Below are 6,000 nucleotides of genomic sequence, written 5' to 3'. Positions count from 1 at the left end.
AACTAAGCAATGTTCTCTTAATCAAAAAAGAAAATCTCATGGGAGAATAAGAGAATGACTTGTAGCACATATCAACCTGGCATGCAGAGGGACAAAGCTTGGACTGTGGCTCGGGGGGAAGAACCCTGGATAAAGTGGCAAAGTTTCTCTATAGTAATGCTTGGCTTGAGGAGTCAGGGAGTAAGATTTGATACCCCAAATTCCATAATGAACTGTGTATATACATTTCTCCTTTCCTCCAGCCAGCATTCCACTCCTAATTCTTGCTACTCATTCTTCTGAGGCTCACAGCTATGTCATGTAATGAGGATACAATGAAGTTACACCATGCCACTTCAAATATTTGATACTTTTGGAGAATCCCCAGGTAATGACAGTTAAGTGGGCTGGGAATTCAGGAATATTGCATGGAGCAAACTGAACCACCACAAATGAGGAAAGGTTTAACTTTTACGGCTCCTTTTCAGCAGCCAGAATTCAAACTCTGCTCCAAGATGCTCACGGGGGATCATCCCCCTCGTTTTCAGCTGTGAGCAAACCGGGGTCTGGGGAGCTGGGATGGCTCTGCCTGGGTGAGATACCCACTGGAGGAAAGGGAATGAATTCCCAGGCTACAGCCACGAGGCAGATTGCTCAAGATAATGGTTGCTGTCCCTAACTCAGTCTGGCCCAGCCCCCATGGTTCTCATTCCCCTTCAAATCATTCCTCAAGCTGCTTTTTGTACAGGCAGAAAACCCCTCAGAGGGTGCAAATGTCAGATGGGATTGTGTGCCTGGACAAATGGAAGTCCAATACCTGGACATTCACACCCCAGACATCTAAGCACAAGCACAAACCAGGTCAGCCTCAGGAAGAATGGTGAGAATTTTCAGTTTATTTTGGAAAGTTTGTTCCATTTTTGTTTCCCTTCTACATTAGAGCTGCCTTGTTTCAGTCTCTTTGATTGGTTTCCTTGTTTGCTTTTCTTCTTATTTCTTGTAATTATTGTATTTCTTTGCATGTGCCACATTGTTTAACTCTCTGAAATTTGGCTTGCTTTCCTCCAGACCTGTGTTTATTTGTTCCAGATACAATCCTTGATCCTTCTACCCTTTTCAAAGAAGTTTAAAACTTTATGAAAAGTCTTTATCAAAACCACCTCTTCTTGAGGTGGATGTCCCTCCTTCTTTTACCTCTTTCTTTTTAAGCTCCTCATGGCAGGTACTTATATTTTACATTACAATATTTTAAGATCCTTTTGCATGTTTTTCTAAAGTCTGTACTACTTTCTACCACGTTACAGGGATTTGCTTAGTCCAAAACCATGTGAATATTTATTGTACCCACTGCCTCCAGTTTATTTGTTTCTCAGATACATGGCTATGACTCCTGTTAAAGTCAGATAAATAAACAGTGTCTGCATCACAGGACTTCTTCAGTATAAACAAGACACTTAAAAGGAAAGTTACTCTATAGGAATTTGAAAAGGATGCTTCACATGTTTAAATGTTGTCCTTGGTAGGCACTGTCTTGGTCTGGATTTGGTTTTCTGGGTTTTTTTGGTAGGTCTGAGCCCAGGGCAATGGGGAAGAGGAAAACAAGAGAAGCAGCTCTTTTTTTAAGAGCAAGGCTGAAATCTCCATGTGGTCTGTCTTGTGAAAGAGTGCTACAAAAAGCTTAAATATTTATTTTATAAATATCCTCTAAATTGAAGGCTTTATTACACTGGAATAAGTGGTAACTTTTAGAACATATGGGGATAAAACACTGAATCACAGCATCCTAAAGACACGGAAACTTGTGTTTCAGCCTTCCAGAGCTCCTGGCTGTCACCCCCATTTCAATCTCCTATTACTTGGCACCCATATCTCTTCCTGGAGGGCACCAGTATCTAAAGATTCTGTATGTTTGGGAATTTTTTTCTCATTTGGTGCTTAGGAGAGGCAAACCCAACAGTGCTGTTTTTTTCCTTGCCCTTGCCACGCCTCTGTGAGGTTAATGTGACTTTAGCTGGACTCAAGTCTTGGTTTATATCAGAATAAACCTTCTGCTGTAGAGAAATCCCAAATAAGGCTGAGAGAAGTTTGCTGGAGGCTCTTTTTAGAGAAATGCTTATTTAATTACCAATTAATGGAACTGACATGACTGTAAATGCAAACATGCATGCTCCTTAAGAACAGTTCTAGGAGAGATGTTCTCCTTTGCAGTGGCTGTCCTTGGGAGCTGCGTTTTGGGGTGATAAATCCCCCGTTCACCACTTGATGTGCCGTGCTGGACGTTTTCAAAGCTAAAAGTGAGTTCGTGGAGCACTGGGAGTTCCAGCCAGAGCCCTTTGGTATCCCAACTTTTCCATGGAGCCTGTCCCGAGTTACACGGGGATCGCTGCCTGACAGCTGTTCCCTGTCTCCTCCAGGAAAAGAGCTCGCACGCTGGTTTTTTTTTATTATTATTTTTTTTAAATTTCTCCTGCGATCCCTTTCCCAGCAGCGCACACCCCACCCCTCGGATCGCACCGCCCCTTGGGGCGCGCTGCCCGTTCCCCGCAGAGCCGGGCTCTGCCCTGCACAGGTAGGACGAGGTGTGTGCCCTGCAGGACTCGGGGCTGTCCCGGGCCCACACCGCGGCTCAGGCGCTGCCGATGGCCCCGGTTAGTTAATTAATTCATTAATTAATTGTCAAATTCCTGAGGGGCTCAGCCGAGGCAGGGCTAAGGGGGAGGCCGGTCAGGGAGCTGAGGGGGACGCTCTGAGGGGAGCGAGGGGAGGCGGCACGGCTCGGGCCCGCTCCAGCCCCCCGGCAGCGCTCATCCCCCGCGCCAGGTCGGTTCCCGGGGCAGGCTGGAGGCGCGGCGGCGGCGAGATCCCCTCAGAATCCCCCCCATCCCCTCGGGATCCCGTCCCTCCCTCCCTCCGCCGCTCCCAAATGGCGGCGGCGCCGATCGAGCGCTCGGCGCTCCCCGGCGGGCCAGGGCGGAGCGGGCGGGCCGGGCGGCGCAGGTCGGCGCGCCGAGCGCCGAGCGGGCGGGGCGGGGATAAATGTCTGCGGGGCGCGGGGCCGCCATTTTCTGTGAGCGCCGAGCGAGCGGCGCCGGCGCAGGTACGGCGAGGCCGGGCACGGCCGGGGGGCGCCGGGCCGGGTGCGGGCGGGGAGCGCCGCGGCCGGCACAGGTACGGCCTGGCGGGGCCGGGCACGGGCGGGGAGCGCCGGGCCGGGTATGGGTACGGGCGGGGAGCGCCGGGGCCGAGCGGGGCACAGCGCCCGCGCTCCCTCTGTCTGCGGGTCCCCTTCCCGCGGGGCCGCCGCTCCGCGCTCGGCCCCGGGCGCGCTGAGCCGGCCGTGAGGGCGGGCAGGCGCTCGGCCCCGACGGGCGCCTGGGGAGGAGCGGCAGGAGCGGGCGGGGCGCGGAGCCCGTGGCGGCAGGGTCGGCCGGAGCGAGGGGCCGGGCCGGGGGAGCGGGGCTGCGGCCGGGCCGCCGCCTGTCAGCGAAGCGGAGGGGCTCGGGCGGAGCATCCGCAGCCCTGGAGCTGTGCCCGGACTAGGGCATGAGCGAGGGGAAGCTGGAACACCTGGAGCCGTGCCTTGTCCAGGGGAGATGAGCATCCCGCAGACCTGGAGCCCTGTCCTGTCCGTGAGAGGGAGAGCAGTGGGCATCCCTCGCACCGGGATCTGTGCCCTGTCCAGGGGGAAGAGCAGGACGATGAGTATCCCGCCCCCCTGGAGCCGTACCCTGTGCAGAGGGGATGGGCAGGGGGCACCTGGAACAGCCGGAGCCGTGCCCTGTCAGGGGGATGGGCAGGGGGATGAGCATCCCGCCCGCCGGAGCCGTGCCCTGCCCACAGCGGTGGCTGTGCTGGCCCGGCCTGCTCGTGTCCAGCTGCAGCTTTGTCCCTCCTGCGCTTCCAGGGGGCTCCCTGAGCCTCCTGTCACTGCGATCCACAGGCTGCTGGACCGGGAGTGGAAAATGCCTTTAGGTTGTATGAGCACAACCAAAGCTTTCTGCTCAGGCATTCTTTGGTTGGAGCTGCTTGCTTGATTTTGGTTTATTTTGGGGATTTAAATTCAGTTAAAAAAAGCCATTCGCAAACTGGAGTGAGATCCTTTCGTGTCCTAATTTCCTCTAAACTGTTCCAGCCGTACCATGTAGCAGTGGTACTCCTGCAGAGCCGGGGCTGTCTCTGGCCTCTCTTTATCTGCAATCTCACTGCACACATAGATAACCTGCCTGTGTGGTTCTTTTTCTTTCTTAGCATTTAAGTGACACCCATAAATACAGGGACCTTACCTGGCACAGCGAGACCCCAAAACCAGTTGCAGTGGAATTGCTGGAGCACAGTGTGTGTTCCAGGTGCAGCTGTAGGTTGTCATAGGTGGGCAAAACAAGGATCTGTAGTGGAGCAAAACTCAGATTCCTCCAAAACCAAACCAGCTTAAAATATATGAAAACATTTTGTACAAAAGACTTATGTCTTCTAATGCTTCTGGAAAAGTCAGCTCCAGATACTGCCTAAAGGATCACTGCATAGTGTCAAACCAGGGTGTAATTTGAAGGGTATTCTTGTTCTTTAGGATATGTCTGCAGTGTTGGTGCAGAAGGAAAGACTGACATGGGGAATGCGAGAGTTAATTTGAGGCAGTTCAGTTAAATCTCTTCTGTGGTCACCCATTCAGAATGGAAGTGGCTTTAATTTGGTTTGTCTTAATGAACATTTTCTGTAGGCAATCCCTAGGGCTACAATTTATCTTGAAAGAGGTATGGATCTGGATGTGTGTTCATGACATGGATAGTTAATGTAGTAAGCAATTTAATGTCAGATTATTAAATCAGAAGTGAACCAGCATAGTTGAGTTGGAGCAGCAGTGCTTTCAGAAACCTGAAATGTGTTTTTCATATGGTTTGTTGCCATACTTAATATCTTCAGGACTGGACAACTTATTGTGCAACACTGCTGACTAACCTGCTTTGAAAGAAAATCTGGAAGTAGCAGAGAAAATAGCTATTTTTTTTTTAAAGAAGATCTAAAACTTATTTTATTTTCAGTTGAATCCCTTTCCCATTTTTTATTCTTACCACCACCGCATTGTTCAAATTACATATGAAGTCATTGCTGTCTCAGGGCCTGAACTTACTATGACTTATTAAAATAGCTCATATTTTATAAACCACAGACATGACCCACAGAAATCATTGGTCAGCACTTCTTGGTAAGCTAAATCAGCACTAATTTCTTCTGGAACATATACTCCCCTCCTCCCCCCACATTATTTATGTGGCTCCTTCTTTACTGTTGGGAAACTGGGAGCTGAGGAAAAAAGCCCAAGTTTTTCTTATTTGAAAACACGTTCAGTTCAGAGCTGTTGGTTGTAAAGCTTCTGTAGGAGATGGGAACCAAGAGCTGCTGGGTTGGATTACTGTCTTTAAATTGCTTCCCCGTCTTTGCTGTTGCCTCACTTAAACACCCCCCGGATTTTTCTCCTCCTCCCTCAGTTCTGAAGTTGCTTGTCCTGCCTCCTTGGCCAGCGTGGCCAGAGGGAGGGGTTTCCTTGGCCTTGACCTGGGCTCCTCAGGTGGGAATGTGCTCCTGCAGCACACCAAGGGTTTGTGCCGTGGTGCCCTGGCTGATGGAGAGCAAAGAATTCTTCTGTCCTTTGGCTTCCTTAGCCTGTGGGAATTTCCTGTTCTTCCTACCTGTGCCTCACTGTTCACTTGGAATGAGGTGATAACATCCCAGAGCTGCTGGAGGAGAGGCAGGACCGGGGTCACCCAACACCAGCTGAACGTGGCTTGTGCAGGTGGATTTCCAAAACTTCTGTACAAATTCAGCTTGAAACAAGTGATGGCAAAGGATTATTGTTTTGTATGAAACAAGTTTCTGGACCATCCACGTTATACAAGTGTGTAACGTGTGTGAAGAGAAACAGAAGTCAGCCTTCTATTTCTCAAAAAACCATCAAATTGCATAAGTCAAAATTACCTTTACTTGGGGAAGTAACAAAAAAATCTTCAAAACAAGATTGAAGCT

At 50.4% G+C, this 6,000-nt stretch overlaps 1 protein-coding gene across 5 annotated transcripts in view; it reads left to right on the top strand.

The window, feature by feature from the left end:
* Positions 1-2,590: 2,590 nt before the first annotated feature.
* RAF1 (Raf-1 proto-oncogene, serine/threonine kinase) overlaps positions 2,591-6,000 on the top strand; it is a 38,125-nt gene continuing 34,715 nt past the window's right edge. Inside the window, exon 1 of one of the 5 annotated variants that reach the window (XM_039383408.1) lies at positions 2,591-2,627. The gene's annotated coding sequence lies outside the window, so the exon portion shown is untranslated. Of the gene's footprint in view, positions 2,628-3,021; positions 3,077-3,109; positions 3,148-6,000 lie in introns of those variants that run through there. The other 4 variants (XM_039383409.1, XM_027748477.2, XM_027748483.2 and 1 more) reach the window with 4 other exon arrangements.

Source organism: Pipra filicauda, unplaced genomic scaffold, assembly GCF_003945595.2.
Source record: "Pipra filicauda isolate LSUMZ 115617 unplaced genomic scaffold, ASM394559v2 scaffold309_size868695_pilon, whole genome shotgun sequence".
In the NCBI taxonomy this organism is placed as follows: domain Eukaryota; kingdom Metazoa; phylum Chordata; class Aves; order Passeriformes; family Pipridae; genus Pipra; species Pipra filicauda.
The sequence above is the reverse complement of the archived record's forward strand: the minus strand, read 5'-3'. Positions and strand labels throughout refer to the sequence as shown.